General features: G+C 53.7%; 1 protein-coding gene across 2 annotated transcripts in view; it reads right to left on the reverse strand.

Moving 5' to 3' along the window:
• The window catches only part of DENND2A (DENN domain containing 2A), a 101179-nt gene extending 97472 nt beyond the window's left edge, over nucleotides 1-3707 (reverse strand). Inside the window, exon 1 of one of the 2 annotated variants that reach the window (XM_036111321.2) lies at nucleotides 3458-3707. The gene's annotated coding sequence lies outside the window, so the exon portion shown is untranslated. Of the gene's footprint in view, nucleotides 1-584; nucleotides 706-3457 lie in introns of those variants that run through there. The other variant, XM_078059645.1, reaches the window with a different exon arrangement.
• Nucleotides 3708-11781: the final 8074 nt, after the last annotated feature.

Below are 11781 nucleotides of genomic sequence, written 5' to 3' on the forward strand. Positions count from 1 at the left end.
AGGTTTCTGTCCCCTGCTGGGAGGAACCCTTTATGTGACTGTTAAAGCAGCCACTCTCACCTCTGGCTGTACCTTAAAATCACCTGTGACCTTTCAAAAATCCTGATGCCCAGAGCCCATTCTCAGAGATTTTTATTTAATCCATCTAGGGTCGGGTGCAGGCATCCATTTTTTTAAAAAATGCTCGCCCAGGACATTTAAGTGTTCTAATGTGCACCCTGAGTTAAAAATGTTAAGAAACGTGGTGGGGCTTGGGGAGTAGAATCTCGTACCTACTCAACGCTAATTTAAGACATCTAAAATGAGCAAGAAATGGGTTCAACAGAAGCCATGCACTGACGTGGATTCTGCAGGTTCTGTCCCTTCTGCAGAAAGGAAAGGGAAGGGCCCGGCCAGGAGATTGGTGACTGAGTCTGCAGAACATCCCGGCTTGGCTCTCTCGGCTCACTCTCCCTGCTCTTCCGCGACATTCCTTGAGTTGCAGCAAACAAGATTCCCACCCTCCCTGGCCGCACTCGCACTCTGGAGTGAATCTCTGGTCTCCTGAGTCCCACCCTTTCCTTACTGCCGAGAAGCAGGCTTACCATCAGGTCTGAGGGTAGAAAGACTTGGACCACGGTGGGGGAAGTGCTCTGCCCATCGGAGCGGAATCCTCAAATGCTGCTCTCACTCCCCATTTTCCTTTGGTCAGGATTTCCGGATGCACGCTGCCCTAGCGGACCCTTCACCAGACCAGAGTCTCAGCCCAGCGGGCTGTGGACCATTCTGTGACTTGCTTCCTTCCTGTCATGGTGGGCACCCGGTGTGCTTTGCTCTCTACATCCATCAGAGCTCGTGTCACCTCTTCCTCCACTTGAGAAAATGGGCTCCTCCACACAGAATTCCCCTGGCTCCAGCTGCCTGCCCCGCCACTGCCCACAAGCCTGAGCGACACTCAGCAGCCCACAGAAATGCAAGCGAGTTCCCAAGTCATAACAGGAAGATGGTATAGGAAGATAGTCATGCGGAATTTTATCTTCCCATCTTTTGTAACACCAACAATGAAGATTCTTTTTCTATGTCACTCTTTAGTCTTTACACAAAGTTCCTCATGACAAATTCCCTGTTGAGTTAATTCCAGGAAAAATTTTGTTCTGAAAATTAATTTGTAAGCTTTCTGTTGTCCAAAATCCAAAACTGTGCAATTCAGTGTATTTTTGTTTGTCTCGAAGCTGCCAGAAAATTTAGAGCCAAATTCATTGTCCAAGTGTTGTAATCTGCTGAACTCAGGCCACTCAAAATATCCATTCCTTTTGCTTTGCTTTGTTTTCTCCTGAGCTTTTGGGCACTTAGTTTTGGTCTAAGTTACCTTACCCGCACCGGAGCCTGTCACCAGGTCCCACCTCTTTATCTCTTGGATCCTTCCACCCTTCTTCAGCATTGCCAATCTTCTCTGTGTCAGTAACTCTGGCCTGGGCACTGCGTGGCCTTGGTCACATCCTCCAGGCCCCCACCCAACCACCAGAGCAGGCTTTCTAGGACACCACGCTGAACCCATCACTCCAGCTTCAGTGAGATCCTCCTTCCCTCTGGGGGCACACTGTGAATTCTCCCCACACTTACCATCCCCTCCTTCCCTTTTGGTGACTTTGAGCTTTCTGTTCCCTCAGGCTGGAACAAACTTCCCTGCTTTGTTTTCCCAGTGAAGAGGTTCTCAGCGCTCAGTCCCAGCATTACCTCCTCTGTGGGCCTTCCCTGAGCTGGGTGGCCCTGCTCTGGGCTTCTCTAGCATGCAGCGCTCATAGCCAGGCCACCCTAGGACTGGTTTGAAATTTTTTTTTAAGATTTTATTTTATTTTATTTTATTTTTATTTTATTTATTATTTTTTTTTTTTTATTTTTTTAAAGATTTTTTTTTTTATTTATTTGACAGAGAGAGAGACACAGCAAGAGAGGGAACACAAGCAGGAGGAGTAGGAGAGGAAGAAGCAGGCTTCCCGCGGAGCAGGGAGCCCGATGCGGGGCTCGATCCCAGGACCCTGGTATCATGACCTGAGCCGAAGGCAGACGCTTAACGACTGAGCCACCCAGGCACCCCTAAGATTTTATTTTTAAGTAATCTCTGTACTAAATGTGGGGCTTGAACTCAACAACCCCGAGATCAAGAATCCCATGCTCTACTGACTGAGCCAGCCAGGCGCCCCTAGTTTTAATTTTTTGACTACCCAACTAGGATGGTTGTTTCTGGAAGTAAGAGAGATATCTTATTCATTTCTGTGTTTGTTCCTAATGGCTAGCACAGAGCTGTTAAGTGAATGATTACACAACCCAGGGAGGCTTCAAATCGTCCCAGTAAAAGGACCTAAGGCCATCTTCCTCCACCAGACTTTTTACTACCCTTCCTCAAAAACAGTCACTGTTTGCCTTTGACTTCTCACAGAATTCTGCTCCACCAAAGCAGCCCACCCCAAAGACTTTCCACTCCACTCCTTTGGTGTGTTCAATACTCGATGATGCAAGCAAAAAGGATTTTGTTCTTTTAAGTTGTAACCAAGGGTGCAAGAGTTTAATAACAAAATTATGGTAGAGAGCCCATTAAAAGCCTACTACCCTGGGGCCATTATTACCTGAGTCCTTGGGAACGTTAGAGAAGTCCCATCCCTGACGCACATCTCCACAGCAGCTAGAATTCCGCTAGCTCCTTCCCCAGCACCAGCTGGTTAAAGCACAGTCGCTGCACTTCCCTTTCCCCAGCCATGTCCCGCTTCCCCACCGGGTCCCCTCCGCCAAAGGACTCCACCGCTGAGGTCTGGCTCTCCTCAGGGGTTTGAATCCAGCTCTCTGTGATCCCTCCTAAACATTATTGTATCTCGTGTTGTTAAGAGACTCCCCCTGGGTTCCATCTGCTCCCAAATCCATCCTTAGGGGCAAAGTGGGAGAAATAAGATCATTTGATCAACTTTACCATCCTGCTTTCCCAAGACTGCAAATTCTGACCACAGTGTGTGTGTGTGTGTGTGTGTGTGTGTGTGTGTGTGTGTGTGTGGAGGGGTGTCTGGCTGCTCAGCCCCACTCGATTCCTTCTCTGCACACACTCTCTCTCTCTCTCTCTCTCTCTCTCACGCCCCCTGGGACCCAGCCGGGGCTCTGCCCAGTTTCTGCAGGTTTCCGAGGCGCGGGACAACGGCTTCCCCCCTCGGCCCTGAAAGTCTTCCCGAGCCCCCAGAGGACGTCTGGCCAGTACTTTGCTCAAGTCCCACAGGTCGGCCCGAAGCGCCTCAGTCCCCACGTCCGCACACGGGAGACCCGGTCCTCGGTCTGCAAGCAGCCACTCGCCCGCTCCGGACCGGGCAGCTCCCACCGCCTCCTCCCTTCCCCACCCCCGGCGCGTCCCCCTCCGCGGCGCCCCCCCCCGCCCCCCCGCCCCGCGTGCCCCCTCCTCGGCTCCCCCCTGCCCCCCACCCCGGCCCGGCCCTACCTCCCGGCGGGCCGCGGCTCCGCGGGCTCCGAGGCGCAGCTCGGGGACGCCCGGGCGGGCGGGGGCGGCGGGCGGCGGGGGCCCGGGGCGCCATGGCCCGCGGCCCTCCGCCCTGCTGTCGGCCGGGCCTCTCCCTGCGCCCGGCGAGCCGCGCGCCCTCCGCTCGCGTGCCCGCCGCCCGGCCGCGGCTGTGGGCGAGTGGAGGGCGGGCTCGGCCGGCTGCCGTGTCCTCTCCGCCGGGCCGCGCGCCCCGCCGCCGCCCCCCGCCCGCCGCCGCTCCAGTGAGCTCATCCGCAGCTGGCGGGCGCCCGGCCCGTCGCCACGGCAACGCCTCTCCCAGGGCCGCGCGGACTCGAGCGGCTCCGGTAAACAGGACCTTCTGCCGGACTCTTCCCCTCGCCTTTGGGGGGTGAGGGTGGGGGGGTGGGGGGGTTCTGGCGGCTTAACCCTTTCTTTGCTGGAGACCCAGCGCCGCGGCGTTCTCCATCTCCGGCGGGCAGCTGTCGGCGCGCTGCGCTCGGCCGCTCGGACCCTCAGACGCGGGCACGGAAGTGGCGGCGACACTCCCTGCACCCCCACCTCCGTTCGCTCCGGTCGCCTAACGCGTTCATGGGGCACCTACTACGGGTCAGGCGCGGCGCCGGGGTCCGCGACACCGCAAACGAGGCAGCCGCCACCCTTGCCCCTTGCAGCTTGCGTTCCGGCTGGGGCTCCGACGACCAGGGTCCAGGCAATGAAAGCCCGGGGGCCCCGAGCGCGGGGCACATGGGTTCCCGAGGCGCGCCGGCAGGGGAGTCAGGAAAAGGTTCCCAGAGGGGCAATGACTTTATAGTGTCCACTGCCCCCACTCACGTAGGACAAACAATCAAGGAACACAGATCGCAGGAGTTAGGACTGCCAGATAAGAAGTACACGCGCAAGTGTTGTGGGCTTTTTATGCTGAGGACAATGGGGGGCCACGCAAGGTTTTTGAGCCGAGGAGTTCCCTGATGAAAGGGAGATGGAGCTGACAGTGGTGATTTATGGGTCTGGGGGGAAGCCTCCAGGCTCATCTCTACACCAGAGGAAAGTCACTCTTGTCTTTAGCTCAGGGGCCCCTAGAAGGAAGGGTCTAAAGCTCAGGCAAGGGGGAGAGGGGAGATAGAGGCTTAGCCTATAAATCCACGAAAGGGGTGTGCAGGAGAGAGAAGGAAAGAAAGGATTGCAGAACAGGGGGAACATTAGATACTGTCTTGGCTGTCCCTGTAAACTGGGGGCCCAAGATTTGAGGGACTGATTTAGATATCAAAGGCACAGGAAAAAACTGTCTCCTTCTTAGCTGAGGGTTTTGCTCATTCTGTGAGATCTTCGAAGATTTTCTAGAGCTTGTTATAGCTACCTAAACTCCATCATGCCATACCCATTTCAACTAAGCTCAGTAAACTTTCAGAATAAAAATTTGCAAGGTACTAGCATTTTTAAAAAAAGTATAAGCACTTATTTATTAATTTTTAAAGATTTTATTTATTGGGGCACCTGGGTGGCTCAGTCGGTTGAGCATCTGCCTTTTTGGCTTAGGTCATGATCTCAGGGTCCTGGGATCAGCGGGGAGTCTGCTTATCCCTCTCCCTCTACTCCTCACCCCCACTCATGCTCTCTCCCTCTCTCTCTGCTCTCTCTTTGTCAAATAAATAAAGATCTTTAAAGATTTTATTTATTTATTTTAGAGGGAGATAGAGAGTGGGCAAGTGGGGGGAGGGGCAGAGGGAGAGAGAGAGTCTCAAGCAGACTCTGCGCTGAGTTTGGACCTGGTTGCCGAGCTTGATCCCACGACCCTGAGATCAGTACCTGAACCCAAATCAAGAGACAGACAGACGTTCAACCCACCGAGCCACCCAGGTGCCCCAAAATTATAAGCATTTAAATTATTGTTTTGTTTGTTGAAGCATCATTTAATACATTTTCACTTTCTAAAAAAAGATCAAAAACTTGGCTTCTTTAGGGTTAATTAGTCCCGGGGTTCTGGGGTGTCATGAGGCAAACTGGCAAAGTAGAGCAAATGGCAAGTGGAGAACAACCGGGAGCCCAGCTGGCTACCTCCCCCGAGCCAGGGCACGCAGCAGGCCGGCCACCTTCGATGTTGTGGCTTCCAGATTGCCAGGCACATGTCAGGTGGACAAACCAGCGAGGAGCCTGGGGAGCTCCTCAGTAGTGGCTGCCACTCCATCTGCTCCGTCATCTTTGAGTTCTAGACACTAACTTGTTTTAGAAAAATTCCCTGCCTCAGCTCATGGGGTCAGACTCTGATGAGTGAGGCTGGGGCCTGTGCTTTGCAAGTTTCCTTCCCTGCCTGCCTGTCACAGCCCCCAACCCCATGGCTGCTCCTGTCCCTGAGCCATTCAATGGCTCTGTTGCCATGGCAGGGTCCCTCCTTTCCTGTATGGCCCTGTCTCTGCTGGCTCCCTGGAGCTCTGGTCTATCCCAAACCCTGGTTCTCCAGCTCCAGAGGCTGGGGTAGCCGTCCAAGGTGGGGGCGGTACACTGGAGCCTGGAAGACCCTCTCCGTGGTCCCACTCCTCCCAGGTCCTGACACTGCTCCAACCGTGCCCCAGCCCTCCTGGTCGGTCCTCAGCTTCTCTCCATGTGGGAAAATGAGGCCTAGGGTAGGAGATGCTGCCCGGCCTCAAGTCAGGAAAGGTGCGGAAGGGAGGAGGGAGGCAGAGTTGATTTTTCTTAGTTTTTTTTAATATACATTTTATCTATCTATCTATCTATCTATCTATCATCTATCTATCATCTATCTATCTATCTATTTATCAGCGAGAGCACAAGCAGGGGGAACGGCAGGGAGAGGGAGAAGCAGGCTCCCTGCTGAGCAGTGAGCCTGATGCGGGACTCAATCCCAGGACCCTGGGATCATGACCTGAGCCGAAGGCAGATGCTTAACCGACTGAGCCACCCAGGTGCCCCGACTTGATCTTGAATCTGCTTTTTCCACCTAGAACAACCATGGACAACTGCGGAACCTTCCTACCCCTCCGTCCCCTTCCTTCAGCATCCTGTTGAGGGGTGCGCGCTCTGGGGCGGGTGGCTTTGCCTCTAAGTCTCAGGGTCTCCATCTGTAAGGTGGGATTAGGAACAGTTATAACCGACTTTATCCTGTTGTGGTGATTAAAGCAGGTCAGCAAGCAAAGGGGGTAGTCCTGGGCCTGGCAGATTGGGGACACTCTCAATTACCTCCTGTTTGTTATGTTCCTAATCTCTCTCTCTCTTTGCAGGAGAACAGAGGTGTTCAGAATTCAGCAGATGGGAGCAGGCCGTTTTTCCCCTCCCGTATCAGGCACAGAGGCTGCTTCATCTCACCTATAAACCAGGTGAAGGAGAACCGAGGGCCGATGGCCGGAAGGAGGCTAGCCTGATTAAGATGGGGAGAGAGCCTGAAAAGGAGCCTTTGACCAACTCCTCTCCCCCAAATTGTTTCATTTCCATTCAAATTCCCTTTGGATGCTAAACATTTACCGAGAGTCTTTCATTCCAGCAGCTTCACATATGTCATGTCGCATAATCCTCCCCACGCTTGTGAGCAATTCACTATCAGCCCTAATATTTTATGGGTGGGAAAACGAAGTTCCAAGAGGTTATGTGCTTTAACTGAGGTCGCACTAGCCTAGGCCCGTCTGGCTCAAGCCATGTTCTCTTTTACACCAGCTCTGCCCGAGAGCCGGGGTTCTGCCCAGTGCCAGCCACTCTGGACGGGGGTTTCTGGATCAGCGTTCAACCCATGTTGTGGTCATGCTTTCCCCTCTGGAAGGCACAGGTGGTGCAGTTCCTCCAGGAATTTCTGACACCCCTCCTTAGAGACTGGGTGACCCCTGCTTGGGTCACTGGGACCCTTTCCTTCTCAGCCCTCGCGTCACAGCAAGCCCTCTTCTGGGTCACGGCCACCTGCCTGCCAGCTCATAGTGGAAAGGTATACACACAGCAGAGAACAGACGAGAGGTTTGGGTGTTGTTCCTATTCTTTTATGCAGAGAGCTGGTGTGGGGAGAGCAGTCATTCACTTATGCTCAGGCCCGTGACATGTGGATGCGGCCGAACAAGGAAGGAACTTATTTTAGGGGCAGGGAAAAATCCACAACCTCACCTTGAAATGCTCTTGGGAAAGCTCCTCCCCGTCGCTCCAGTGGCTGATGTGAGCCAACCAGCAGCAGGGCTCCCCTGCTCTTGTCCTCCTTAGGCAGCCCTTTCCCTCCTTCCCTTCTCATTCCATTGCAATCCCATCCTTGGCCCATTTTCTCCTGCCTAGAGACAGCTGGATGCGAGTTCCTTCCCATCCACCACAACCCTCATCTGCCTCCCTCTGAGGAAACAAAACCAAGCCAACCATCCCACCCAAACCTCAAACCCAGGTTTGGTTTGTTCTTGGTCCCAATCAAATGTCATCCAGGAGGTGTGGGAAGGGAGGGGGTGGGTGGGAGGGGCCGCGGAGGCCACCCAGGGGAAGGGGTGAGCAGGGCCCAGACTGAGGGCCCCAGGCTCTTCATCCTCTCCTGCTGTGAAGGGCGGGTCTTTGGCTGCGATCCGTTTGTACCCTCTCTTCCTCTCTCTGGGTGCTCTGGGGCCTTCTACCTCCCACACTGGGGCTGAAGATGGGCAGCTGTGGGGGCCCACTGGGGACGCTGTGGAGTAAGCGACATTTGTCAGGGTACCACTGGAAATCTCAAAGAATCCCTGAATTGGCAAGTAACACAATAACAGAATTTTGCCTAAGAACCATCTGTTGCACTTCTATGCCCCTGGCTTTGGAGGGTCATTTTTTTCCCCCACAAAGAATTAAGGCATTCATAGCTTTACAAGGATTGGTGTGTTTATGACCGAAAGCAGAGAACAAAATCATGGACATTCTGCAGCGTTCACCATTAGGCCCTCTCAGATGTCAGGCCGCCATGCCAGATACCCTCTACTCATATTCTTTTCTGTTCCTTTTGGGAGACCCAGTTGAACATGAAGGAAGGGAACAAGAGTGTGGTGATTTAGATTCTCTTTTTTTTGAGTCACAGATTTCTGCGTCTGAGCAGCTATAGATCTTCCTGTTCACTGTGATTGCAGAACACGCTAGGACAGTCGGACCAGCTCTAGACTGGCCTGAGGACGCAAGACTCTCACAGCTTGCTTCTCAGAGCTTTCCTGACCTATTTCCCAGCCAGCTAGACAACCTCCTCAAACCTGAGGGAGGTGTGGGAGAGGGAGAATCCCTCCAAACATTTTCATCACACAACATTATGAGCTGCGAGCTGCACGCATAGACTCAAAACCCGCCAGCTCATCCCCCCCTTGCTAATGTCCCCCCAGCCCTGATCTCAGCCTTCAGGCCTCCAAATAACTGGACTGCCTCTTAGAGGCCACACCTTGAAGGAACATGCTTCTGGGGGGCCCTAATATCTGATCCACTTCCTGTATCTCTCAGATCAACTTAGAGCAAAATAAAAAATACTGTCCTAAAGGCGAGCCAGGTGACATCTGACCAGCCTAGATAGCAGTGTGGCCTGGGCTTGGCTACTCCCTTTCGTGGGTCTCAGGTGTCTGGGGAGATCAGGGCAGTTGGCTCTCAGGCCATCCCCAGCTCCCTGCCTTCTCAAATAGGCTAAAAATAGCAGCTGCCAGTTCTCACCCTTTCTGCTTTTTCCTGTATGGCTGGGTGTGTGCCCGCTAAAGCTCAGGCTTTGCGGAGATCACCTAGGAGGCAGGTTCTAGTGTCAGCCTCTTTTATCAGTGAAGAAACAGCCCAAAAGAGGTAGGTGCCTTGCCCAAGGCCACTGCGAATGAGGGCCAGAGCCCGGAAAGGCCCAGCAGTCTAACCCAGGACAAACCCTGCTGCTCAGCCACTAGGACCACGGGCGGGAGCCACTGTGTTCACGTGGCCGGCTTGCGAGCAGAGACGTAGAAGGCCAGGGAGCAGCAGAGCAGAGCGGGAAGGGGCCTCTCGGTTGGGCACAGCCAAGCCCCTCATCGAGGAGGGAGGGGACCTGCCCCCACCACCGGGCATTTGCACAAGGACAGCACCTGCCCCTGGCGTGCTGGAGCAACCCTAGCAAGCCAGAAGGTGGGACCCGGGGGAGGAGAAATTCCCATGACAACCCCACTAAGGAGAAAGAAAGGAGGAAGCGGGAAGGCGGCCAGGGAGCCCACGCGAGGGAGGGCTGTGAGAATCGCTGCCACACGTGCGGAGGGAGGTGGGCGAGCCCGTGGCAGCCTCCTCCCTCAGTGTCCTCCTTCTCCAGCGCTGTTTCGGACAGTCCTACTCTACGGGTTTGAGGAGCAGCTGTAGGTGGGTGGCCCAGGGCCAGAATTTTCATACCAGGGTCCCATTCTCTTGGGAGCTGATTGCAGGCCAGGTGTACCAAGTGGGACCTGGGGGGAGTCAGTCCTGGAACTTTTATTTGTCTAACAATCCCCTAGGTTTGGGGTGGGAGTGGAGGGGGGAAGCAGCTTGACTGCAAATCAACATCTGCGATTTTTTTTTTTTTAAGAATTTATTTATTTATTTGACAGAGAGAGACACAGCGAGAGAGGGAACACGAGCAGGGGGAGTGGGAGAGGGAGAAGCAGGCTTCCTGCCGAGCAGGGAGCCCGATGTGGGGCTCGATCCCAGGACCCCGGGACCATGACCGGAGCTGAAGGCAGACGCTTAATGACTGAGCCACCCAGACGCCCCAACATCTCATCTTCCCCACAGGGATCCTCAGGCATCGGGGGCTGCGGCAGGCCTGCTCAGGGGCTTCCCTTCCCTGATACCCTGTTTTGAAGAAAACGAGTGTGTGTGTGTGTGTGTGTGTGTGTGTGTGTGTGTGTGTATGTTGAGGGGGGAACTGCTGAAAGGGTCTCAACAGAGAACTGTCCCCCACAGGAGCTAAGCCCTGTGGTTTTCCTCTAGGGGCAACTTTGTTCCCCAGGAGACATCTGGCAACGTTGGAAGATGTATTTTAAAGTCATAGTCTGGAAAAGGTGGGGGGGGGGGCGGTTTCTGGCATCAAGTGGGTAGAGGCCAGAGATGCTGCTAAACATCCTACAAAGCACAGTTCAGCTTCCCCTCCCCCTCGCCGCCCCCCCTCCCCACCACACACAACAAAGAATTATCCTGCCCCAAATGGGAAACGTGCTGAGGTCGACAACAATTGTTTGCTGAGCCCATTGCCCATCTCTACCCTCTTCCCCGGGAGTCTTGAACAAGTACTTGCCCTGCATCCCATCTGCTGTGTAACCACGTTACAAGGGAAATGCTAAAATCACAGTCATTTGGGTCCTGTGAAAAGATAAGCACAGCCAGGTGGGCCTTTGCCATTCTCTTTCCACGCCCACCCGATTCTTCTCGGTGGGGTCTGGGAACGCGAAGGAAGCTTCGGTGCACTTCACGAGCGAATGGTGCCACTTAGTGGTACCAGGGTCAACAGCAACAGCAGGAACATCTCCAAGAACTGGAAACTGTTAATAGTTAGCTGGCTTAGCTGTGAAGAAAATTTCTATGGGAAAAAAACGGGGTCCACCCAAATGAGGACAAACAGAGGCTATTTATTCAGAGATTTCTATAGCAGGGAAGTCAGCCACCGTCACTTGCATGTGGCAGAGACTCAAATACCCGCGAAGACTCAGATGCTAGGTTTATAGAGGAAAAAAAAGGCTTCAGGTGTGCCCTAATTGTCGGTTGTTGGCACAAGGCAGCTGGAGGCCTGGGCATCCTCTGTGATCGGTTTGGAGAAGATATTTGGCTTTCTCTGGTTGGTCCTGAGATGGAAGTGGGGGACGAAAATTAGAGAAGTTGGCAGTCATTGACCAAGTGCTGACTGTCCGGGGCCGGTGGCTGCAGAGGCTGAGGGTCTGAGTTCTACTGTCATATACTGGCCAGTGTCCGTTTGTATATTTAGTCTCTTGAGTCATTAACCATCCCAAATACATTTGTGCTGTTACTAATCCTGAACCAGATTACATAAAATGACCCATGTGAGAAGCAGCTTGACTGCAAATCAACATCTGCGATTTTTTTTTTTTTAAGAATTTATTTATTTATTTGACAGAGAGAGACACAGCGAGAGAGGGAACACGAGCAGGGGGAGTGGGAGAGGGAGAAGCAGGCTTCCTGCCGAGCAGGGAGCCCGATGTGGGGCTCGATCCCAGGACCCCGGGACCATGACCGGAGCTGAAGGCAGACGCTTAATGACTGAGCCACCCAGACGCCCCAACATCTGCGATTTTTTTTTTTTAAAGATTTTTTAAAAATTTATTTATTTGACAGAGAGATAGAGAGAACAAGTAGGCAGAGAGGCAGGCAGAGGGAGAGGGAGAAGCAGG

The sequence above is a fragment of the Halichoerus grypus genome, chromosome 12 (genome assembly GCF_964656455.1).
Source record: "Halichoerus grypus chromosome 12, mHalGry1.hap1.1, whole genome shotgun sequence".
Lineage (NCBI taxonomy): Eukaryota > Metazoa > Chordata > Mammalia > Carnivora > Phocidae > Halichoerus > Halichoerus grypus.